General features: G+C 40.2%; 1 protein-coding gene across 11 annotated transcripts in view; it reads right to left on the bottom strand.

Moving 5' to 3' along the window:
* The window catches only part of LYRM9 (LYR motif containing 9), a 36,027-nt gene that overhangs the window by 7,853 nt on the left and 2,131 nt on the right, over positions 1 to 26,043 (bottom strand). For 8 of the 11 annotated variants that reach the window (XM_083805941.1, XM_083805937.1, XM_083805940.1 and 5 more), the window contains exon 2: positions 14,448 to 14,520. The exons of 1 other annotated variant lie outside the window; for it this stretch is intronic. The gene's annotated coding sequence lies outside the window, so the exon portion shown is untranslated. Of the gene's footprint in view, positions 1 to 14,447; positions 14,521 to 22,236; positions 25,240 to 26,043 lie in introns of those variants that run through there. 2 more of the 11 variants (XM_083805944.1, XM_083805938.1) reach the window with 2 other exon arrangements.

Below are 26,043 nucleotides of genomic sequence, written 5' to 3'. Positions count from 1 at the left end.
TAGCAAACCAAACGTTATGATACAGAGCCTACAGTTACATGCTTAAATTAAGTAGAATGATTCCATGTCCATGATCTATTATGAAAACAGAAATATAGGAAGAGAACTTAATCCAGAGTAGGGCCTCAGTTTTGTTTGGGCATACTGGGCACCTACCTCATTGTATAATACTCCAGCTGATATATTTACTTTCCAAGTGTTGAAGTCCTCATTTGCTTTGCATCCCAAATTAAACTTTTTGCAATGAGCTTAAGCAGGCAGGCTCCGGGAGCTAAGCAATTTGAGAGTAAGCTGCTGGTGTGTGCAGACCTGCAGCTCCACTGGCAATAGATATAGTCAGTTCTAATCAGTTTACCCTGAGACCGCTGATTTGATATGTAATCACATCAAGCTTTTTAGCAAAGAGTTTGTATTTACGAAAAACGAGAAGTTAAAGTGAACACAGAGCAGCCTGTGCATATCCCTGAGAATCATTTTCCCAGCCGCCAGAGGGGGGTCAGTCAGTCCTGGGGCCTGGCTCCCAGCAGTCAGAGCTGAGGGCATGCTGCCAGCATACACCTTTCGCTCCACCCTCGGTATCACTCTCAGCACTGGCTTCCTTTCTTGACTTCTCCTCTGAAGTTGTTTTCTTAACAAATCTGGGACCCTTCTAATATGAACGGACCTTCAAAGAAGATTCTGGTACCCTCCTTCAGTTTCTTCCTAGCACTCAATTCAGTGATATCACTGTGTTCCCCTGCCAGGTATCAGTGAAAATGCAAATGAAACTTCAGGAAAACCATCTTGGACAAAGCTTGCTTTATTATGCAAATGCCTTTGCTTTCCTTTCCTGTTCAGGAAATTTAGTTTCCCCCAACACCTGGCTCTTTCCCCCCAACTATTTAAATAATATAATTTAAATAGTTCACCTGGTGTTTGTTATCTTTTTACTTAAAGTATTTTGGGGCTACTAATTCACATCATATATTGTAATAAACATTTACTGCACAAGCATCATGCTGAATCCCCTCGCTTCAGTTTTCCCTTTACATTTTGTACTGCAGGTGACAAAACTGAGAACAATATATTTAGACTGAGCAACATTCCTGACACGTACTGTGATTTTAAGGGATTCTGTCACAACACCATTCAATTTAAAGAAGATGTCAATGTTTCTGTTTCAGAAGAACTGAGAAGATAAGGATTTTACGTTTTGGACCAAAATCTAGCTTCACTTCTCTTTCATAACAAGAAGTCAAGAAGTCCAGCAGCATACACACTGACTTTCTTTGGCAGTCTTAAGGTTTTTTTAGCCATGTGAAACTATGCAGGGTAAGCAAGACCTTGGAGTTACTGGAGCTTAAGGATGACTATTTAGAGGTGTTACAGCCAGACATTTTTGAAGTGTATTTCTGAGTATGTTCTATTACCGTACCCGGAGTGTCTCCCCATGTCTAGCGGACATACCAGAACACCACTCTGAGACAGGGCCTGCTTGTCTACAGGACAGCGAGTGGCAGAGATTAAAGGACTAGACCAGCTTCATACAGCACATCTTTGGCTCCAGGCACTGTTCTCCCTTTCCTCCTTCCTTCAGAGGCAGTTGTGGATGTTCTGTAACACTGACATTCAGGCTTTAATAGAAAAAGGTTTTTGTTCATCTGAACGCGAGCTTAACTTTACACACAGGTTTATTTGGTTTGATCCTTAGCTGGTAAGAACTGGGACGGTTCCACTGACCTTCAGCTCCTAACCCTGTATTTCCCATATTCCCACTGAATCCCAGTTCAAGGCACATCTCAAAACATGCTTTGGGAGTAAGGCCAATTGGTTGAGTTGTTTCTAGGCTTTGAAGTCCTATCTGTCACTGTGCTCTAATTAAACCTAAGTGGTGCTATAGATTTCCTGTCGCAAAAGCAAAGATTCTTTATGTGTTGGGAATGTAGAGGACAGCCTGCTTCAGCATAAAGAAACTAATCTACGGGAGAGAGCAGGAAACCAAAGTCTCATAAACATACGAATACGGAATGATTAAGCTGATCGATGGAATTGCAAATGTGTTTCACTTTAGATAATTATGATTTTTCCAGTGCAGTATTTTTCATAGGAACACAATGAACTGTTAAATTCAAATCATGTGACCAAAACATTTATAATGATGAATTTCAGAAAAATTTCTACTTTCCCCCAAATACTGGACTTTGTAATGGATTTGAAATTTTCACCAGTTCTAGTTATCAAACCTTTACTACAGAAAGGCCCTACACTGAAAGAAAAACCAATCCTGAATTCTGCCATACATCCATAGCTTCACAAATTTTACAAGTTTGTGACATGAGTTATCTTCACGGGGAAGTTTACCACCAAAAACCTGTATTTTTCTGAGCACGCAGCGTCCCCGTGTTTGTACGACCCTGAGCAGACTGTGAAGGGTGCCGTAATTCCAGCAGGCTCCACCTGCTCCCTGCAGCCACGGCACCTCCCAGGGACCCACCGCACCTCACCAGCGGCACTGAGCCACTGCTACCTTGCTGGGGTACCAGAAGTTGTGTTTCAAAGAGTACTGAAAGGCATTCTTCCTATCGTCACCTCAGTTACCTAAGTTGTGACAGCCACTGTTGATTGTGTACATTCAAAAAAAACCACCATTTGGCTAATTTTTGAGTCTGGATTAAGTTCTCCTGTATGTTAGTCATCTTCTTGGCATTCTTGGAACCTTTGCTCACTTTAGGACCACCACAATCTTGCAACATTGTCGTAATTTCAAGAATACACTTCAGTGTATTCAGTGCCTCAGTCTGCAACTGTAAAAAGATAATTAGAATTTTTTATGTACTATAATGCTCAACTGTGAGCTCCACGTACAACATCTAACATGATTTCAGAGCCTACTGGCTGGAAAAGCTGTATAAAACCCTAAAGCAGTAATACATTTGATACTATATTAGAACCTAATACTCTTTCTTTTCCTCTCTACATGTGCATCCAGCTTCCACGAAATCAAATCAAATTCTTCTTATGATCTGACATATTGAAATGTCATCTGGCCAGGTCTTTCTCTTTCCTTCGTTTCTTATTTTCCCCCTTTTAACCTTTCTGAGCTGCCTCCAACATCCTAGCTCTACTGTGCAATACAGTTCTCCTTCTCTTCCAAATGGCATACACAGCTTTAACTGCTTTTGAAGTACTCTGTCCCACCAACTAGGATTTTGCACGTTCCTGCCTCAGCCAACTCCACATCAACTAAGTATTGCCATGTTATCACAGCTGGAAGACAACCGCCTTGGGGAACTGGACCATTATCTTTCTTATCTCACTTCACTGGAAATCTACCACAGGACATGGAAAAACTGATGGCAATTTTACTAAAACTGTTGTTTAATCAGAAATAATCTTATGAGTTGACCCACCATTAGGTTCTTGTACAGTGCTATAGTATCTTAGCACAATTCAACGCTGAATAAATCCTGAGAAGAGGTACAACTAAATTCTGTACTTGTACACTCCACGACATCACGGAATTTGCATAGTTAATTTGCCCCTCACTTTGCACAAAAAGGACAATAAGGCATAGTAAGAGTCTGCATTAATGCTTTTGTTCCAAAAACACTCCACAAATGTTACAATTTTTATCTGCCATGAAAAATAAAAACTTCAACCTCAGAAAATCTGGCTGTAATTGTGACTAATACTGTAAATCTCCTTCTGATAACTTAAATTTCATGCATAGTATAACAAACAAACTGACTGTTGAGTCAGAAACAAAATAATCCACTAATTGTGCTTTTCTGGAATGGATGACTGTATAATGCCCTAATCAGAAGGCTGAAATCACATTTGCATTTAGATAAAGCCCTGTTTAAAAAGAGACAAGTATAAAAGGAGACACTGAGACTATTGTGGCATTTCGCTGCATAGCATAATCATTTACATTCCTGATAATGATATTCAGATAGTGAAGCAAAAGCTGACCAAAGCCAATTAATCTTACACTCTGCATTAGCACGCCTGTCAATTGACCCTGTGTATACCTGAACCCACGATACCGATATGACACTGTGCCACTGCTCTCAGATTTTTTTTCCTGCTACTGTGACTGTTTTTCAAGCAAATCTCTATGGCCCAACAATTGCAATCTCAATCCCTCCAGACTAGTTAAACAGCCACCAAAACTGGGCTTCAGAGACTTCAAATATGAGTCAAAGGGCTTCAAGAACTACCTGAGCTGCTGCTGTTTCAAGGTTGTTCCCACCGTGCTCCACCCCACATACACAGGCTGGGTATGTGTTTCCTTACTCCTTCAGAGTATCGTGGCTTTAGCATTGTAACTTGGGAATGTACGACTCTCTGCCCTAGTCAAACCTCATGGTCTTTAACGTACTGATTTTACAGTACCCTTGAAAAGTAGCACAGCAGTATTGTATTATGTCTACTTTTAACAACGAGGAACTGAGACACCCACTTAATTTGGCCACTTAGTTGACATAAAGCTAGTCCGGAACACGCAGATCCACAGGGCAGAGAGGGTCCTACGCTGCGGAACCCCAACCATGAAGCAGCGTTCACCAGAACGGCGCTGGGTTCCCCCAGACAGCCCCACATTCTGACCAGCGACCCGTCTTTCATGATCTGTGCTGGGGAACGCATCGCCATTGACCGCTGCCATCTCTCAAAACCAAGCACACAAAACAGAAGTTGGAGGGAACAAAAATTGGAAATAGAGACCCATTTGATTCTATTTCTCTCGGTTGGCTCTAAGTTACTGAAGGTGCCTGTGGTCCAAAAGCTGGTACCAGTGTTGATGCTCTCGCTGCAGATTCTGTTACGAGTTGATCCCACTGCGTGTTCAAGGAAACCACACTGTCTCCCCAGGTGTTAGTAGGCTTTGGTTGAACTCAATCAAAAATTGCTGAGATGTACACAGTGGATTTTGCAAAATAGGATTGAGTAATCAAACCTTGTTAAAAAAAAAAAAAAGGAAAAACTAATGCAAAGCATCTATTCAGCAGTATTAGTTTAGTTTTAGTTAGGAAAATGCTTCAGAATATTTACAGCTGCATGAATACTGACAAAGCAGCACAGAAGTAGCTTGTTTTGTTTTCTTTTTTCCAAAAAGTATTTTTTAGTGATTTTAGGTATCTTGAGAATTCAGTGTTGAACTTGGAACATCTTCTACAATTATCTAAGCTGTCAAACTTATTTGTCCTCCTTGAAAATATAAATTTAAGTGCCCAATAATAGACTGTAAAAGAAAAAAGAAACTGAAAAGAAATAGTGAACCTAATATTATAGATTCATAGCCCAGCTCTGTAACCTGACTCATCATGCCATTGCTGGGCCCGCTTATAGCGGTACGAATACTGATTCCAGAATTGGTGTTTGTGCAAAATGCAATGGGAAAAATTTTCTGTGCAGGGAAGTAATAATCAAGCTGCCAAAATAAGAATTAAATTGGAAGCCTCTTGAAACCTCTTTAACCACAAAACATCTTGGCTCAGGATCTGACATTAGTCCAGGACGACACCCGAGTAGACTGCTGCTACTCGCTAGGATCCTTACTCTTTTTTTGGTCTTTGTACGTGGCTACTTTAGTCTTCCCTTCCACATTTCACAGCTTCCTTGTTAAAATACATTTACAACTTCCTGCAGCAGAGTGGCAGAGCTGTCCTGCTTCAGTGAAATAACTGCCTTCTTCTCTGGTTATTACACTGTAATGTGTTTTCTTTATTCCCTAGAAGGTCACAGGAGAGGGACTACTGCACTGTGTTCAAGGCCAGCTCTATGGGTCCTGCTGCCCTAGGCAAACCAGCAAACGTCCGTCCCTACCAAATCACATTCACTCACAGCGTTATTGAATGTCTTGCAGCTCTGGGCAGCAGCCTGCCCTGTAGATATACTCTCTTGTATGGGTGAGCATGTACAATGCTGAAATCCCATTGTAATAAACACGTCTCTCCAGCATGCTGAGCTTTTATTAAGATCTGCTGGTTTGATGTGATTGTTTCTGACGAGCTGTGGCCTGTCATTATTGTGAATTCTGTCCTTTCTAAATATGACCTGTAATGTCTTATTGCATGACTGATGATAGCTAGACATTTTTGTTCTGTTCACTTCTATTCCTGTTCTCCTCCGCTCTGTGCTTTGCTTCTCTGCGTCGCACATCAAGCAATGTCAAAGGAGAGTGCACTGGCAGCACGTTCTGGGGGCTCAGGACAGCGCTGTAAAGGTGGCATTACGGAATATCAGCAGACAATACAGGAAGATTACCAGCTGGCTAAACAACACATCCCGAGGACCTGGTTTTTGACAAGGAATCGCCAGCAGTTGGACATGCCTCGGGCAGTTTGACAGCATCAGCATTAGGCTTAACGCTATTGAACACTACTGGGCAGAGACTTTTCCAATCCAACACCAGGGAGGAAACACGCTTCCTTAGGCCAGATTACCCAGCTGGGGATAATTAATGAGTGTGCTTAGACTAATTGAAGAAATATTCTTTGTAGCATGCTCACCAAATGCCAAGTTAGGGCAGCAATGGAGGAACAGATAGGAATCTCTCTGGCTTAGGTGCAATTCAAACTTCTCTACTTTTTTCTCCCAAAAGTGACTTTTCCAAGTGCAAAGAAAATTCTGAAAGGCAGTCTTGTAAGAACTTTATCCTCCCAGCTGTAAACTGCTCAGTGAAGTGCTGTCAACACGCATTTTGCTCTTACTGCCCAAATTTGTAAGTATTTATAGGCAAGATCATGCCTGAATATGAATTGAATTGGATCTTGCTACCATCAGCTTTAAAACAAAACTGCCTGTTCATTCCTCCCTTCTAATGCTTTTTGAATCTTCAGATTTTTGAAGCCTCCAATTAAACACAATAAAAGGATACCCAGTTAGCAGCATAAGGTATGAAAGTTCTTTAGAAGGGTGCAAATGAATGCATGTTGTCTTTAACTGAAGCACTGGTTTTACAAAGTATGGGTCATGTAAGTATGGATGAAGTACCTTATAGAAGGTCCTCAAGAATCAGTAAATTTTCCATACGCTTTTGTCATGCTTCCCGATGCAATTAAGGACTGAACCCAGCACAAAATTAATTTTAATTTTGTTTTAAGATAGGCTAATTTTGCCCAAGCAATCCTGCTTTATCTTTTTTTATTTTATTTTTTTTTTAGCAAAAGAGTAAAAACATGTAATTCAAACAAGCTGCTACAACTTAGTGCAGAAAGGACTCTAACTGGGAAAACAAAAGTACACAAGTTCAATAGAAGGACAAAATGATGACAGGGCCATCACTTTGTCAAAGTCAGGTTTTAAGAAAAAGCAAAAAAGTCACCGTGACCCTCACTATAGACCAAATATTAATATAAGCTTTTTACTTTAAACCAAGAATGCCCAAAGTAGGCCTCTGAGCATTCCTTCAGTGCAAGTATCACACCCAGCCTACAAGGGAATAAAATCTACAGTACAGCAGGGCTTTGCAGAGTAACTTCTTATTTTACTGATTTATCGCAGCACCACCTTTCTCATCCTAACCGCACACACAATCCCAAACTAATCACAACAGTGCTTGGACAATGCCCTGGTATCTGCAGTTTGCCCTGTAATCGTCCTTCCCAATTTATATTATCCTTCACAGCAGCACCAAGACCAACTTGCCATCTCATTATCCCAAAGCCACACCTGCTGCAATTCAGCATCTTCCAGTCCTTTGCCCTCAATCCAAGCGATTACCTGGGCCCAAACCTTCCCTGGTGTAAACCCTGCCAGTGGCAGAGTCGTACTACAGATGAACTTGACCCACTGCACCTTGAGCAAAATACAGGCCTGTTCATGAGTGAAATGCTTATAAGCAGCAGTGTTACAGAACATTTAAGTCTGAGAGTGTTTAGCCTCTTAAGGGGGATTTTAATTTGCACAGTTCACTAATCAGGGATTGTTACCATACCAACAGTTAATCACGTGGCCCAATGCCCGCCATATCTTAGGAATATTCGTGAGGTCCTAAAGCCATATCTCAAGCTTTCCTAGAAATTTTACTGTCACTTTCCAAGGCCTAGTTGAAAGACCACCTGCTTTGTAAGAAAAACAAGGAAAATTATGGCTTGCAATAAGCTTGTTGCAAAGAAAGGGATCCCAGCTCAGCAAGTGGCTTTTCATTCTGGGACAAGGCTGCAGCGGGATTCCACAGGAGAGCTCCTCACAAAGCCAGATGCTGTGTGAGACTTGCACATTCTCCATGCTTCGGATGAAAGACTCATGGGTTCCCTATTCCTCCAGGGGCTGATTCACCTCTGTACATAAGATATTTTTATTTTCAAAAATTATGAGGCATTCTTTTGCAATAACAATGTTGAAGGACTCCATCATTCAGGAGATCAGTACCTGGCTGCAGAACAGGCTATCTGACAATTGATTCTTGTGCTTCATGATTTGACCCTATTAGAGAAGAAATGAAAATCCGCAGCTGACATAGTGGTGGCAGATGTTAGCTAGTGTAATACATTTGAAATGCAGGCCTAAACATTACTTGAGCACAGGATTAAATGTGTTGTTGTCTACATTAGCTCAGTCCTTGCTGCTTCTCTCCTACTCTGGTTTAAGATGGGCTTCCAAAAGGGAAGCAAACACTGCATGCTGGAAGGAGACAGTTTTGTTCATTCTGAATAGGCTTCCTAAGTCCACTGATCAGACCTGCAATGATGTCAACAGGCTGGCACAGCAACATTGACTTGAAGAAATCTGCAGTACAGGCTCAAGCCCCATTGGCAGCGTAGCTCTCGCGGTGCTAGAAGAGCATCTGCCCACCCCATGTGGAAGAAGGCTGTTTGCCATCCATCGTCATGGCAAAGTCCTGCACTTTGTTTAGATGAGATCAGAAAGCAAATGTTGAGAACAGCAAATGCTGAGAATTCAAATATCCCGTTGCATTACGCCTAGACCATGGATGTGTAAACAGCCAACCCTAGCCTCTTGGATCTGTATGAGGAAAGACATCTGAAAAAAACAACTGTGCTCCAGGAAATGGAGCGGCTTGTGCTGCGAACAGGAATCGTATCCTCTGATTCTCACACTAGTACCTTATACAGGGAATCATGCTATTGACTATGCCTCTGAAGTGATTCATCCCTAGCATCCCTAACGCAGAAAACGATCCCCTGAATCTTTGGAACCTATGTCCTAATTCTTTTGATGCTTGCTGGCTAAACCAGTTTCAATATCCTCTATGTATCTGGATTTCTGTTAGTGATTGATCTGTCTGGATTTTGACTGAATGGTTCTGAGGCGATTCATATACTTCCTTTTTTCTGAAGTATTTGGGTGTTGATACAGAATGCCAGAGTATGCTTCTGCCGTCGCAGCAGACAGCACATGGCAGGCCAGCTCTTCAGACTGACAAAAGCACCTCGTGGAGAGGGAGCTGCCTTAGGTTTCAGCCATGATTCAGATTTGTTTACATTTTGTGAAACCTCAGGAAAAGGGGATAAAAGCTTCAGTTCAATTGAAGTCATGTTGCTAACCTTCAGTGCTAATAATTAACTCAATTATGCTGAATTAATTTTATGTAATTATTGGTGATGGCACAAAGACAGTGGCCCAGAGAAAGTTTGAGAGACAGGAGGAACAGAAGTCTTAACAATACAAAATACCCCGTAAATAGCGCTTTTTTTTGCCAGAATGAGTCAAAGACAAAATGAGTTCATTACAGTCATCTAGCTTTACTCAACCCTCCAAATTACCCCAATACCCAGACAAATAGCTGTGAAATCCAGCAAGTGAACTAGAATTAAAACACGCCCTGACGAATTTGACACAGCACTCAGTGCAAGCGTCTTTCCCCATCCTATTATCTAAACAATACAGATTTAATAATATATTTAACAGAGCCACAATGCTTTGCCTTTAACTGAAGACATTAATTAAAAACATTTTCTTGTTGCAGTGTTGTCAATTGGGTGCTTTTTGATGAACAATCTGGAGAAAGCTTATGGAGTCTTTTCATTTGATCTGCAGTTTTATCCAGTACTTTCCAGACTTATTCAGTTCAAAATAAACATACCAACTATAAAACAAACAGCTATCTTTCTGCTTCCCCATTCAATATTTGTGATTTGCTTTGAAAAAGTACAATAGAACTGCATTTTTTTGTTGTGAAAATATACAGCTTACTGTGGCTTTTTTAATTTTCTCATGAGTTAAAGTCATGAGAAGAAAATAATTAGGTGTGATTGTCTTAGGTGTTGGGAAAAAAATAGAAAAAGAAAAATAAGAAATAATATGCAAATTACTGCTTTAAGCATTACCAGAATCTCTACAGGACTTTCTCACCTCCTCCCTCCATTACTGGAGGATGCGCACCCAAGCTGCTGTTCCACTTCCATTTACAGTCTGGTCAAATGCCACGGACCGAGGGTGCATTTACCAATACAAAATTCACGAGACAGAACACCTAATATTGCAACCAAGTCGAAGATATAAACCTCTTACGTCTCAGACTACAAGTGATCAGTAGTATGTGCCTTTTCCCATTCCTGAGCCTGTCCACCTTGAGTGCCTAGAGTATGCCACCCACATGTCCCCAGACTTGTACATAAACTGCCTGAGGCAAACCTCTCATTGCCTTGCTTCCATCAGGCTTCTCTGCGTGTATGGATTGAGCACCATGGGTGGTTATTTTCCTGCTGTAAAGAATTTAAAAATTAAGAGTTTGGATTACAGCATCAATATATTTGATATTTTTACAGACTGGGAGGACTGAAAATATTTAACTATGAAGAGTGTTGTATCTCAGCTTGCCTTGCTTCAGTTTGAAATCCTGCTTGTTTCACATCTGTTAACATTGTAAGTATACAGATTTCTCAACTTCTACTGCATTTCGACTATCCTTGGGGACAAAAATATTACCTCCAAAATCACCAGTTGCTTCTGAGATGCACTTTAAAAATAATGATTTAATATAATTGCACTGTGGTTTAACTGAAATGCAATATATTATTATTCACAAATTTTATTTGCCTCCTCTCAGTTTTTCCTTCCATTTCCTTCTGGTTAATTAAGCAAATTTTTTCCTTTATCTTTGCTACTATTTGCTTGGTTCAGTTACCCCACTGGAAATATATATATTTATATATAAAAATATAAATATACATATATATAAAATAACAATCTAGTAAGATACAAGCCCTAAAAGATGCATACAAAAATAGTGATGAATAAACCATTCAATTTCTTCATATTGAGCTGCCACAGAAAACATTTGGAATTCTGTGGGTGGACTCAAGAGCCAGAAGAAATACTTCTAATATTAGTAAATCCAGCTATCACGTAAACAGGCACAAAGAATTGAATAAAGCTGAGCCATTGTGTACCATGCTGGTTTTAGGTTTGGGAATGTGATAATGCTTTGAGAAAAGAAATCTAATGAATAATCCCTGGAGGAGATCAAAGCAGCATGTAATAACAGATCGATAAAATAATCGGGTAATGAGAATCCAGCCGTGTTTATGTAGGCCTGTTCCTGCAAGTGACTGGCTTCAGCTGAGACAGCCGAGTTAGTGAAGACCAGGCGTTATTTTTTTCTCCCCTCTCCAATCAAAATAAGTGAAATTGAGAAGCAATCAACCAGTCCAGCTCTGAGAACTGAAGGAGGGAGGATTACAAAGGAAAGGGCAGGTAGCATGCCCCGCAACAAGCTGGAAAGAAGCACAGCCAGAACTTTTTTAGCCAGCACAGAAGGAAGAAGAGCAGCTGTATGCGGTCTAACATTCTAAAGCCACTTCACATCCATCCATCAATGCAAAGGGTGCTTGCATGAGTTCATCAGCTTTTTCCTGACACCAGCCCATGCCTCTATCTAGAGCTCCCTCTTCCCACACCCCTAGCCTGCTTTTCCTTTCTGTCGTCACAGGCTTGATTTTCCCTTTCATGGATTTATGCTTGAAAAAGCATCACTGCCTCAATTGTCTATTTTCAGCCTGTATTTAAGAAAACCCTTCGGTTCCATTTGTAGCCACATCCTGTCTCTGCCTCCCCCTCTTTCTGTTCCTAAATATAAGGCTGATGCAGTTTGATGTGACATGACAAAATAGCACATTTGCATCGGCAGAAACTTTCTCTCAACAGCAGTAATTAAAGGGAGTAGATGAAACATCACTGAAATTGGTGTTTACTTAGCCTGCAAATAAAAGACTTAAAGAGGACTTGAGAGGGATGTTCAAGTGTCAAGAACATGAAATTCATTGATGAGTGCCTCCTTTTACATTCTTTCCTACTGCAAAAGCAAACTGTAGCTCAAACAATGTAATCTATTTAAAGAGGGAAAAAAAAAGAGAGGCTTATATAGTCTATATTCCTCACCAGTGAAAATCATTTGATGTATTTCTCTGAATTATAAATAGTACCAAGACACACTTGTGGTTACACATAAGACAAGGTCATCGAATCTGAAACTACAAAGCTCAGGCTCTCAAATTGAGTAGAAGACCGAGATCTCATTGACTACAGTGAAAATTAGGAACTGAAACACCTTAGTTTTGAGTTGAGATGCATCAGCAGCAGACAGACACTCACCTTCACCTACAGCAGATTTTTGTTAATTGCCAAAGACAGGAACTCAGAAATAGTGGTCCAGGGTTCTGAATGCAACAACTTCAGCAGGATTCATATAGCAGATTAAAAACACATTTCTTCAAAACTTACAAAATAAATACCGTAATTGATTTTGCTGCGTGGATGCACTGCATATACTTGACAGGATCAGCTACTGTCAGCTTCCTGCAGTTTCCTCCATTACAGGTAACAGCAATAGAAGGCAGTGGTGGTAGGATAGCAGCATTCAGAAACTGAGGGTTATTCTTGATTTTAGAAAATCACTTGAGTTTACTTAATCCTTATGAAGAATTCACGGAAAGGTCTGATGGATGTTCCACAGGCCACAGGATTTAACAGACATACTTTAAAGTGGAGCTTCCTGCTCTCAGGAGAATCTTCCTTTCTTTTCTTGTTTACATGAGGCTATTCTTTTAAATCCATCTGTGACTGGCACAACCACTCTGCTTAAAACTGGCAGACCACATTTTGAACAGGCTCATTTCCATCCTAAAGCAGATGGCATCAAGAACAGAGTAGGCCAGAAAAATCAGTTTGCATATTATGCTTCAGTTTTTATGGGTCATATTACCATTCAAAGCCATCAAAATGGCAACCCATATGCAATGTGTCTGCCATTGGAACCGAAGTGATATGCTAGAATAACCTCAGTGTGGCTGGTTATAAATAGTCTGATTAACCATTAAGTAAACTCTGATATTTAAAAATCAAATATTTTCCTTGCTAACAAGATACTGACTTTAACTGATCAAGGAAATGGTTTTAGTGAACCAAAAAGGAAAAGCCATCATCTCATCTTCATCCCTGAACAACTGTATCGGCAAGCTCTCTTGGCAGAAAATAGTTCAGCATCTATGCCAAATATTCTCTTAATAACTAAGCCAGGTGCAGACGTTGGCTATGTAATTTGTTCCAACTTTGTTTTAAAGACAATTTTCTGGCATGTAGAACACTTATTATTCTTGTACCAAAAAACACATGCAAAGAGCTCTTCATACCCCTATTTTTTCCCAAAAATCTGTAGGAATACTCTCATAGAAATAACACACGTCATTAGCAACATACGTAAGTGATCGAATCAGCAGAGAGCTGTACCCTAAAAATACTAAAGCGATGCTGAAACAAGGTCAAAAACATGACGTTCTGTTTCCAGCCTCCCACCCATATGCTGCCTCCCTGCAATAGCGCACCGGACAATTGCTGGATCCCATATAGTACAGAGGGTACACCCCAGATGCTCCAGAAGCCATGCTTCCACATTTACAGGGTTTGAAGCAGGCAAGTCTACTACTGCGAGAAGTCTTAAATGGTAAAGACGTATTTCAAATGTCTTCTGCTATGTTATCACAGCACCTGAAGCTCAAACAACTGTTATGCTAAATAACAGCGAGGGCCACCACCCTGTGTCATTAACAAAGTTTTTCCATTCAAGTTTTATCCCCCCTCTGACTACTCTATGTTAATTTTCTGACTAAGGCACAATACCAATATTCCAGGTGTTTATTCTCAACTAAATACAATACACTCAGGAAGAGCAGATTCCCTCCAAGATGCTGAAATTACTGATCCAGTTGTAATCTTGATAAACATACCAAAATATTGCTGCATTTGGCATCTTTACTGACAATTTAGAATTGGGGATCTGCTACTGTATTTGTCATCACGGCTGGAAGGAAAATAGGGGTGTTCCTGAATACAAAACGCTGTTTGGAAATCAATCCTGCAAACACGCACAGCTTTAACAAATTGCATCAACTCCATTTCTACCATTTGTTCGTGATTTGGCATTTTCGCCTTTCTCCCTACATGGGGCAAATAGGCTCCTAATGATTTCCATAAAACCAAAAGAAAAAAAAATAATCACTTACAGCATTCAGAGCAAAGGAACTTTAATTATCTTCACGGATTAGGTCTGTCGAAGTCCAACAGTAAGCAAGAGACCTGCAGAGAAGAATCAATTTTCATTACCTGGTTCTCCCCAACTCACTACTTAAAGTACCATCAATAAAGAAGTGCAGAGAAGCCCATCCACAGCACACATTTCAAATTTATCAGCATGTAAGCTTTCACTTAACTAGTTACATTAACCATGAATTCATGGCCTTGAGATGAATAGGTTATTGCTTTCAGTAATCTACTCAAAACACTTTTTAATAAATATATACTACAAAATATAAGAAGAGTAATTCCAAAGCATTCAGTGGAACCAAACCTTCAATATTTCCTGTTAAATACTTTCTTACCTGCAGAAACTATTAACTATTTTAAAGAACCACAGTTTCTAGTACTCAGAACTCTGTAAAATGACGATTTCACAGAGAATTACATATTTGTAACAGCAGAACACTGCTTTGGAAAAAAGCATGCTTCAACAAGGAGACAACCCAACAGCTTCTGAGTAAAATTTGAGAACTACTAGGCCTAGACAGTCATTTGGCATTCCACTCCCACTGCCGGCGCGCTGCAATCTCATCTCAAAACGCCCAAGTGCCCTTCTGCAGGAAGGAGCACAGGAATAACTTCATGAATACCCGACTTGCAGCACCAGCCTTTGCTTTTAGAAGTTAGCTCCCAGAAGGCTGCAGAAAACTAGAAATGACTTCCTTGACAGTTGCTATTTTAACTGAAAACAAGCAATGCACAACAAACAGAGCTGCATAAATGTTCTACATTACATCAGTCAAACAGCATCTGAGAATCTTCCCTTTCATACTATTTTTAAACATTTTAACAGTATGCCATATTGCTTTGGAGTTGCACCTTGCTGTAGTTGCTGGATGACTCACATTCAGTCCTAACAGGAGAATTCCGGCCTCTTTTCCACCTGCCTCTGTAACATTTTAGTTGTCTGCATTAACTCACTCCCCCTTCCACTGCGTATGGACATTTGGCTCTACAAGAAACTCCTGCTTTATCAAATATTTGATTGCACCGTAAGAGAATCAAGGAGGCAAATTCTCTGAAGTCAACACTAATTCTTTTATTTAGAAGTTAACTTCACTGAAGTTGAGAGAGTGGGCTGTACTGACTATCCAAAGACAAGAGGATCAAGAATTACTCAGGTTATCTGCTACTCCACAGACTTTCACAGAACAACTTGAAACAAAAGTCCAGTCCTGAGGATACCAGTGACAGCAGAACCTGAATTGATCTTTTATGCCTTCCCATGAAAGGCAGAAGTTTTTGAAAAATCTGATTTACAGATGCAGACATTTACAGAATTTAGATCAAAGACTGGCAAAGGTGAAAATCCAGATTTTTTTCCAATTAAGAATATCATAACTTGGTCACATAATGGCTGACAACAGCTTGGGATACTTATTTTTTAGAATCTAATTTAGGCACCCATAATTACTCTCTGAAGGAACATAAATTGGAAAAATGTCAGTTCCAAGGATTAAAGCATTCAAAATTGCACTTTAGTTATGATTATGGGAGATGCTTTGTTTGCAGCCAAGACCTATGCATCCCTTCTTACAAGGCATCTGAGCAAAGCCTTTGCCATCCACCCACACAGCAACTGCCGCCACCCATATTCTCAGTCTGCATCATTAGCAGCCAGTGCCCCTTTCTCTGGGCTCAATGTTGCCCTATTATTGTTCACCCATGCCATAAAAACACGTTCCTAACCCACTGCCTTGTCTGTCAGTCTTCTCTTCACATTCCCATTCTGCCTTTCCCTTACGTTACATAAATACAAGATCAACTGCTTTCATTTTCAACTTCCTCATAGCCTCTCTCACCCTCTTTGTCTTACCAGAGATGCAGAATTTTGCCTCTAATTTGCAAATTCATATTCTTATTCAATATTGCACATATTATTTATGCTTAGTCCTTGCCTTGATGCCTCAAGAATTTGAAGAGCCAATCATTACCCCTAAAAAAAAAAAAAGACTAAATTTCTCTTTTGCTGGAATAATCATCTGAACTAATAAATACAACAAATAAAAACACCTGGTAAGATTGATATGACGAGACAGCTTCACTCAAGATGTACACAGATAAATTTCTCATAGGAGATGATCAAAAACAAGGACCTAGAAGAACAGATTCAACTTCAGTTAAAAGCCAGTGGTGAGTCCACTGAGGTCTTCCAGTTCTTCTAGAACGGAGCACTGACAGATACCTGGTGACATTATTTTCATCCATCAGCTGAATTTCCCTTTCTAAATAGCAGATAGAAACTTCGATGTATCTTAGATGTGTGCTGTAGAAAACCTCTTATTTAGCATTGTTAATTAACAGTTTGTAGATATATCTGCAGTTAGTTATCCCAGTAGGACATTTATGATGCCCTTTCAGAAGCACATTGTCCTTTGCTGTTAACATGTGGCTAATATAATAGCCAAAGAGGAACGCAATTAACTTCTCCATGGGCTGAAATTTAAACCAGCAATTAATTCTATAATTCACTTAGCAGAGCATCAGGCACTTCCGTTCAGAAAGCTGTCCAAGTCTATTCAAAATACACCCTGTTTAGCTTTGGGAACACAAAATAATCGCAGTTACTGCACGTCACGTTTAGTGACAAATATTGCTTACAGTTTAACCTTAATTTCTGCCTTGAAAATATAAAAGCCTTTAAAAGAAGTTATTTCATATCAAACAACTTTCCTTTACATTGTGAGAAGTGTGTAAAGGAGCACCGACATGCGAACTACGCTCCTAATATGTTTACTAGCTGGTGTAAGTTGGCTAAAGCCAGTAATCTCCAACTTGCTGCGCTTTTTATACCAGCTACAAACCCAGTGTCTCATCCTGATCTCAGGATACAAAGTGCTCGTTTTTATGCATCATATTGGCAATATTTCTGGTTATTCAAACACCACCGATGTAAACAGCTGCAGCTGGAACACTGCTTGCATGGTGTTGTTGACATTAGAATATAACCAAATGTAGCTTGATTTTAAAAATAAATAATGTGCTCCCTAAAACAATGTCTGAGAAAACACAGGCTTGTTTGTATTTGTAAGCACAGACATACTTCCAAGCAAAACTCTGAGCACATGTTCACTTCTGTGTAGGACTGAACAAAATATTCTTGTATTGCTGTTCAGTTGTTTATTTATAATAGATCAAACTTATCCAAAAGAAATAGAAAAATACTATATTGAAATTATATTAGGATTTCAATATTCAGTGTTTCAAATTTCAAAAGCAAGTACAATTTGTTGTATGAAACCAGGCAGAAACCTGATATTTCTAACATACCAAAAATTATGTATCACAAAGTTTAAAATGAAAAATGATGGGTAGGAGAAAGAAACAGGATTACCCCCAAGAGGCATAAAAATACAAAATTTGGATCTAGAGACCAATGAAATTAATAAAACTTGCCAGGAACAGAGTTCAGAAATTTGAAGCATAATAGCACTGAGGTACCTTAATCTTTATACCTTGGGTGTCCTGGAAAATTCCAATTTCTGAACAACAAAAAAAACCCACTGAGTATTTTCAGTCCACAATATATGTTTGTCTTTATATAAATTTGTGTGGGTGGGCAGAAAAAATTGAAGAAGCCACATATACATTATTTTCAAACAAGCTGCCAATGTTTGCTAGCTGCACCAGTCCCATGAACTTGCAACATGCCATTGTCTCTGTACGCTGCACCTCTGCTTCCCACCGTGGTTAGAACAACAGCGCTAGGAACAGAAGCAACTGACGTTCTCATTTCCTCCTTCGGCACAGCACACCGGTCAGCTTTAATCAAGAGAAACACTTCCATAATAAACCTACAAGATTTATTCCTCATTTGTTTGCAATGAAAGAGTTAACATCCGTGACCCAAATATGGAGACCCATTTTAAACTTGCTGAAAATTGCTTTTTAATCCTAGCTCTCGAGGATTTCCTTTGAAACCATCTGCCACACACGCTCGGTGCTCCTTTCCTGTATATATGCAGGATTACTATAACATAGATTCTTTTGTGTAACTTAATACATTTTGGCACATTAAAAAAAAATAGTTCTGATTTCAATTGTATACCAGAAAATGACTAAAAGTCAAAAGCAGCGGTAAGTTGAGAGCAAAGCCAGACAAAGCCGTGTTTACCTTATTTACCGCAGCATTGACATTGCAATTCCAATTCAGCCAGACACCGCGCAGGATTTCAGCAAATAGTTCTGAGTCAATTAACTAATGTAACTTACACACATGCTTAAAATTAAGCTCAAGCATTTTCCAGGATGTGAAAGATTTAAGCATGCACCTTCCCAACTAGAAAGCAGATTGAAGACTGGAAGATAGAATTAATGACACGATCAGAGAAGAGGAAAGATTTCTAGACGTTCTCCTCAAATCTTTTGTCCAGTCTTTTTTATTTGCTTGTGATGAACATTTCTGCAGTTGTGCTTTTCTAGTTCAAGTACTGAGAAAGTGATAAAGTCACATTCCTAAACACACTGAACTTTAAAATGGATACTTATGACTACAAATACTTCAGCGATCACCCAAACCAGAAAACAAACATACGACATACTGCTTCTTACCAGAACAATCACAGCCAGAGCGATTGAAACTAGCAAGCAGGCAGTAATATACATTTATAATCAATTTCTTGGGTCAATGCATAAAGTTAGAACTCAAAGTCCCAACAACAACAACAAAAGAGCATTTTCAAGGTTAAATGCTTTTTAAAAAGTAGTAATTTGTCTGCAAGCATTCCATGAATGGGAAATGGGGTAAGTTATTTGCATAGTTTTAATTGTGTAAGATGGGCCATACAGACAGACAGGCCATAGCCTGTAAGTGTCTTAACATTAGTCCTTTTCATGGTGAACAGTCACCTACTACCTAATAAAAGTGAATAGCAAGACAAAATTCCACACCAGAACTTTCCCTGTAACAACAAAGATAGATCTCCTTACCCTTAGATGCATTTTTCCTGCAAATGAGCAATCACTGCTACAAATTATTAATATACAGGAGATCTCCACATGCAGATGTTGGAAGAATGCAGAAAGAAAAAGCAAATCATTTTGTTTCAGCAATAACAGATGTTGGTGCATCATCCTGCAGACATGTTACTTTTAATACAAAGCAGCTCATAAAGTGAGTGAGGGGGTGAGGATGGAATCAATGCCCAATCACCCAGTTATTTCAGTGTTTACATTTTAATGAGCTTCCTGCATGACTCTATCCTTATAATTTTCCTTCTCTAATAGTAATATGAAATCAGTTTTGTCTTAAGCAACAGTGAAAAGAAGTTCAGCTGCCTAAGATGGCTGCTAGGAGGTTCTTTAAAACAACGCTATCCTGTCATTTATTTCTGTACAAACCCAAAGCCATTCCCAAGCTCCTATGGCACTACTTGGGATCAGACTAAAGTGACTCAACAGCTTCATGTCCTTCTCACCTGCTTGTAAGGCAAATGGTTCTTCAAAGGCTGTAACAGTGCTATGGCACTTGCAGACAACTCAGTGCTACAGAAAACAAACAAAAATGCACAACAGATAAATTTAAACCACCTTTCTCTGGCGAAGGGAGAGACTAAATGGAGCCTGAGCCACGCTCCAGCTGGGGATACACGATCAACACAGCACCTTATTTTCTTTCCACTCCCTTAAACCCAGCCAGTGATGTTGAGGAGACGGAAGGCCATCAGGGACTGAGTGAGGCCAGTGCTGTGGCTGCAGAGTAGAAAATGCAACAAATGCATGCTTAGCTCCCGCCTCTTGTTCTCACCATGCCCATCTCTCCACGCGTAGCACCAAGAGACAGAAATGCACACACGCACACAGCTATGCAGTGACACACACGGGCAAGGCAAGGGCCGCAGGAGCTGAGCGCGAGAAGGCCAAGCAGTCACCCAACAGACAGAGCTGTCGCTGGGAGCAGCCAAGCGCTCCCCTGCCAACGGACAGGAAGCCACGCAACCACCAACTAGTTAACAGAAGTGATCCAGAAAAGCTTGCATGAGGCAGATGTGAAAATTCGGATGCTGATAAATCCTCTGGAATCTGCTGAGCTGCACAGCCACACAGAGGCAAACCGAGGCTGGGACAAGAGCCCCCTTTTTGCTGACGTGCACTGGTACGCAGCGCTGCAATGGTGGCTTCCGAGCCGCAGCTGTCAGTTCAGATACAGTTTCTCTTCAGATGCGCACTCTTCTTTTCAAGGCCACAGACGGCTACTGTATCACCTCGGGGTCTCATTTACTGACTCTTTCAATCCCACTTCCCTTTATAGCGGATTAAATTGATTGTCATTAGGAGCACAGGGAAAAAGAAAAGCTACCAGCAGCCTTTGGACAACGGCAATGCGAACTGCGACACTTCAGGCAGCGCCAGCAGTGCAGCAAGCACACACACCCCATAGATGTAAGAGATTTATGGACTCGCAATTTGAGCACCCTATCGCTCTTGGATGACATATTCTCCTCGGCATTGGTATTTTTGGAAGAAATATGCTCAGCGGTGTACAATATGGCCCCTTGTTAACACTACATGAAATCCACAAGCAGCTAACTTCCCAGAAGGACCTGTGCAAAGGTAAAGTTACCCCCATAGCTCTTCATGCAAAAATGTAAATGTGCAAGTTTAATTGCTGCCATGTAAAAGGTGTTTTTAAAACATAAATCCTCCCTCTACAACACCATCCCTCCCCACCCTACCCCCAACAGCCAGATCTGGCTACAAGACAGCTTTCTGAAGACTGACTGGTGCACCAACGCCACAAAAATTAGTGATCCATAACTAATTAATATAAACCTCCTGAGGGAAGTATTGCTGCTGGTTATCTTGATACGAGAAATTTAGTTCAGAAGGATAAGCTGGACAGACAGCTGAAAAGCTTTAGTTCTTCCAGTAGGAAATGAATTGTTTTGGTGAAGAAAAGCCCTTAAAGTGATACTATCACGACAAAAGCACAATTATGGAAAGCATTAAAAGTCTTAAAATAACCTAGAAAACATTTTTCTGTAAGCAATACTATTTCCAATCTTTCATAAAACATGAAAAAAATCAAAGACATTGAGTATTTCTCCCATCTAAACTTAGGACACATGTATGATTAGGAAGCTATTTGCTACAAAGCACCCATGTTCCTCAGTTATCAATTCTGGTTTTGCATCTGGTACTTTTCAATTCCCCCTTCCACTGAATGAAGGATTGTCTTCACATTCCTGGCAAAACTTTGTATCATTTTTTTCCTGATTAATTTTACTTCCCACTCCTACACCATTACTTAATTCCTTGGTTATAACCTATCTCGGCTATGTTCACAAAGAAACTGGTGAAAGTTCCTAGTGACTTACATATCAATGTGCTATGTTGTATGGTATGTTACATCTAAGACCCACGTTTTTTGCTCCCAAGCACACATAATGAATTTTCGTCAACAAAAATATCTGATTTTCAGTATAGGACGATGTAAAGCAAACAATTAACTAAACTTCACAAGATGTTTTAGCCAAAGTAGCTCCTGCTATACCTGCTGTGTTCTCCTGCTAATACTGAACACTGACAGGAGCTCTCCTGAGGCCATCAACAAATCAAACACCAGAAGCCACATAGTAATTCACGTGGAAACATACCAGCAAGAGCTCTTAAACTAAAAGACTCCTCCATAACACAACGTAATGATTGTTGGCTGTTATGCAAGCACAACTCCTTGCTATTATGTCAAGAATAATTTCATCACTACCAGTTATATACCTGCATGTGCATAAAGTAGTGGCTAGTTTAAATGTTTCCTCCCATCCCCTCCTGAAGCAACGTGCCATATGTATTTGCTGAGTCCGCCTGAAGGCCATCCTCTTCACCTGTTAACATGCTTCAGGAAGAAAGCAACACATGAAAACTCCAAAGCTGCTGAATGCTGTATTCAGAGTTACGGGGCAGTAAGAATACAAATACAACCTCTTTTTACCAAGTCTATCAAATGTAGAAGACGTATTCCTCGCTGCATATCATAATTATCCTTGCATAAATACAAAGCACCTCCAATTAAAGGAAGGTTGACAAGGAATCTTGGTTCTGAAATTAAAACAAACATGGGGGTCCACTTGAAAGAAGCAACCCCAGCTTACACGGACTGAGGATTTGGCTTCACACAGTCCGTTCCAAATGGACTTTATGGACCAAAGTCTACTGTCAGATGTATGGACATAAGTCTGTAGACAACATGAAACTTGTTTTTCTGTATCCATAATGATCTAATAAAGCACAGGCTCTGAGTTGCACCAATTATAACAAATCTCCTATGCAAACAAGTTTAATTAGCATTACATTATTGCAGTTTATAGCAGTCACATTCCAAAGACAACGCTGGAATGAAATGTCACGAACCAGGCTGCAAGTTTGTCATTTCCTATTATTTTCCAGATGTTTTGGCCTTCTACATATTCCATCTTGACATTTATGTATGACAAAGAGATACTGTAAGACTTGCAAGACCGCAAGGAATAACCACTTCTTCATACCTCAGTGAAAACCCAGTCTGTTTAAGTTGCATTCTCAGAACTGCCCTGCTACAGTGGATAGGTGTGCCTGCTACAAAGACCTCAATTTAAAAATTACTGGTTTTAAGCGTTTCCATAACACACTGCTCTGTTTTGATACTGAATGAGCACGGTCCACTACAACACTTAAGGAACTTTGACGTGGTGAAGGATTTTTGAGCCATTATGCTAGACGACATTAGTCATTACATGAACAAGCACTAAGAAGCCATCCAAACTCAAAATGAGAGGGAAAAAAAAATAAAACAAAAAACAGAACAGGCTGGACTTTGGGCTATCATTACAAAGGCAGAATAAACAAAACTAACTGGTATTTGCTGAGGCATCATCATCTGCAAGAACTTAACAGCCTACAGGTTTAATCTCCCACCCGGCACTTCACAGAATCAGACCTGCAGAGTACTGGGTCAAAACACGGCTATCCTGACTCAGCGAGTTTTAGCGTGCACTTGGCTTTGGTACAACTGAGAGCAGGACAAGAAATAATCATGACCGTTAGCCATGATGCTGTAAACAAAATGCTTAGCAAAAGGCATAAGAACGGAAGCACACCGCCAATTCAATTGTTTTCTTCAACTTGTCGTCACTGGAATCGATGACAGAACAAAAGCTAATCTTGGGACAAGCAGACAGATTAATTTATTCATTTCCAATTTTGTAAAGAGGGAAAAGATTTCAAAGACAGAGACTCCAAAAAATTGTTCTTCACAAAAGAAAAGACTAATACACATCAACATATATTATTACTTTGCTGTAAACAAATTGTGGTCCTAACATACAAGATGGTATCTACCTGACTAGCCAAAACCCCTCAAATTCGCAGGCACTAACACCGTCTGACACTTTAATGGCCTCAGTAGTAGGTTTTATGAATAAAATATTAACAGGGTGTTACAGAATACTGAAGAATGTATCTACAGAGTTGTATAGTGAGGTATGTGTGGGCTTGTCAAACACCCACATTATAAATTATCAATAGTGCAGCTCAGAGTACCCCTTTTGTGCATCAGAGAAATCTATGCAAGCATTTTATTATGCTTTGTTCCATTTAATATTACTTTTCCTGCGTTAAGCAGCCATAAGAAAAAGAACTACACACGTGCCGAAGGACACTTATGGGCAATACTCAGCCATGAAATGAAAAAGACTCATTCTACTACATAAAATCCTGTTTTCACAACTAGCTCCTGGGGTACAAAAAAGCATTCCATCTGGAACTGGACTGTAGCATTTCACACAGTACAATATAACGCCATCTTTTGTGAAGAATTTTCAAGTTAAAACGCTGTTGAGGAGCACCAGAAAGTTGAACGGGATGATTACGCATTGTCTCCCACTACCTAACCTTATGTGGAGTGCTGTCAAAAAGATTACACTTCTGCAAAACGAGTGGCAAATTCAAGGGGAGAGTGAGTCTCCCACGAGTCAGGAGGAAATACTAAACTCAGCACAGCAGATTTTCAGTGTACAGTATTTATTTTTACATGCAGTTTAAATGGGGTTAGCTAAGTGTCCAACAAATACAGATACAGTGTTCAGTGTTTGCTACTCAAAAAGCAGGCTTGCTACCGCTCTACAGCACTCGTACTGTGAATAAAATCGCAAGGGACAGACAGATGCACGTCCCCATGAATAACTATCTTCACCAGTAAGAGGTTAGAATCGATCTGTCATGTTTCATCAGCAGCAGTCACCAATTGCATATCTCCATGCATCGCTGGGGATGAGGATGACAAATTAGTCACAATCAAACTAGGTTTTGGCAGGATCTAGGGCAGTGCTTCCACCTGCCTTGTTCAAGGAACTACGATTAGATTTTGCCAAGTCACTCAACAAGCAGCTCAGCTCACTGGACTACTCACAAAGCACTCCTGCCCAAAGCTGTGCGCCAGCCCTGACGAGCTCCCCTCAGCTGACTTATGCTTCTCTCACAGAGGCATGAAATGACAAGGAAGCACTGACTTAACAGCGTACATAATGCGTCCGTTCTGCAGCTGTGTTCTAAGGCAAAGTGATTCATACAATTAATATTTAACACTACTTCATGTAACAGGTTTCCACCTCAGATCTGTACTGAGGAAACAAAAGCTCTACTAGAGATTTTCAGCACCTTGTTTTTGTCTGCAAACTTCACATTTCCTTAATATTCTTTTAAAAGTTTATCTTCCTTAAACATACCCCAGCACGAATCAGTTTTGATCTTGTCCCCCTTACCTTCCATAGCATGAAGCACCTAAAAAGCAGCTGAGCTGACAAATTTAAGCTTCACAGCATGACAGAGCCCAAGGACACCAATAAAAGGGTTTATAAACTCAGTGTAGAAGGACGATATACTTGTTAGGGTGGGTCCTTCAACACTGGCATCTGACATAATTCTTTATGGACACGTAAGATAAGTGTATCCCTTCAGCTGCTATCTCACCGGTCTTCTACTGCATTGAAAAGAGCTGCTTCAACTTCAAAGGGAAAAAAAAGGGGGGGGCGGGGGGATAACGTGGTTGTGACACTTAGCCAAACCAAAAAAAATGGGGGTCTCACATTTTATTTACACTTTACAGACATGGAAATTGGGAATTATGGCTTGCAGTAGCCCTGTCAAAAGCTGTCAGGAGAATCACTGCCAATGCCAGGACTGTAACCCAGGTAACTTCCTTTGCTCTTACTGCTGAAAATCCATCCACATGACAGTACCTAACAAAACTTTTGAAGTATTTCTAGGACAAGACATTTATGTCCAACTAAAAATAGTCACCATGGATTTGATTCACTAGAACTACTAGGAAAAGATTTTGACAATAGAAAGTCAGTAACTAGATAAAGGTATGGGGGAAATGTCTTCACGCTTACGGTGTTCTGGTTCAGGCAACGAACCCTGCTCTTCAAACAGCAGACCTAGGAGTTACCCTCGACCACCTCGTGGCAATACATAAACCAGCAGCCGGATTGGAGGCTGTCTGAGCTGGTACACCTGCTCCCAAAGGCCTAGGCCTGAATTATTCCC

Source organism: Anser anser (assembly GCF_964211835.1).
Source record: "Anser anser genome assembly, chromosome: 20".
In the NCBI taxonomy this organism is placed as follows: domain Eukaryota; kingdom Metazoa; phylum Chordata; class Aves; order Anseriformes; family Anatidae; genus Anser; species Anser anser.
Note: the sequence above shows the minus strand (reverse complement) of the source record. Positions and strands in the feature narration are given on the sequence as shown.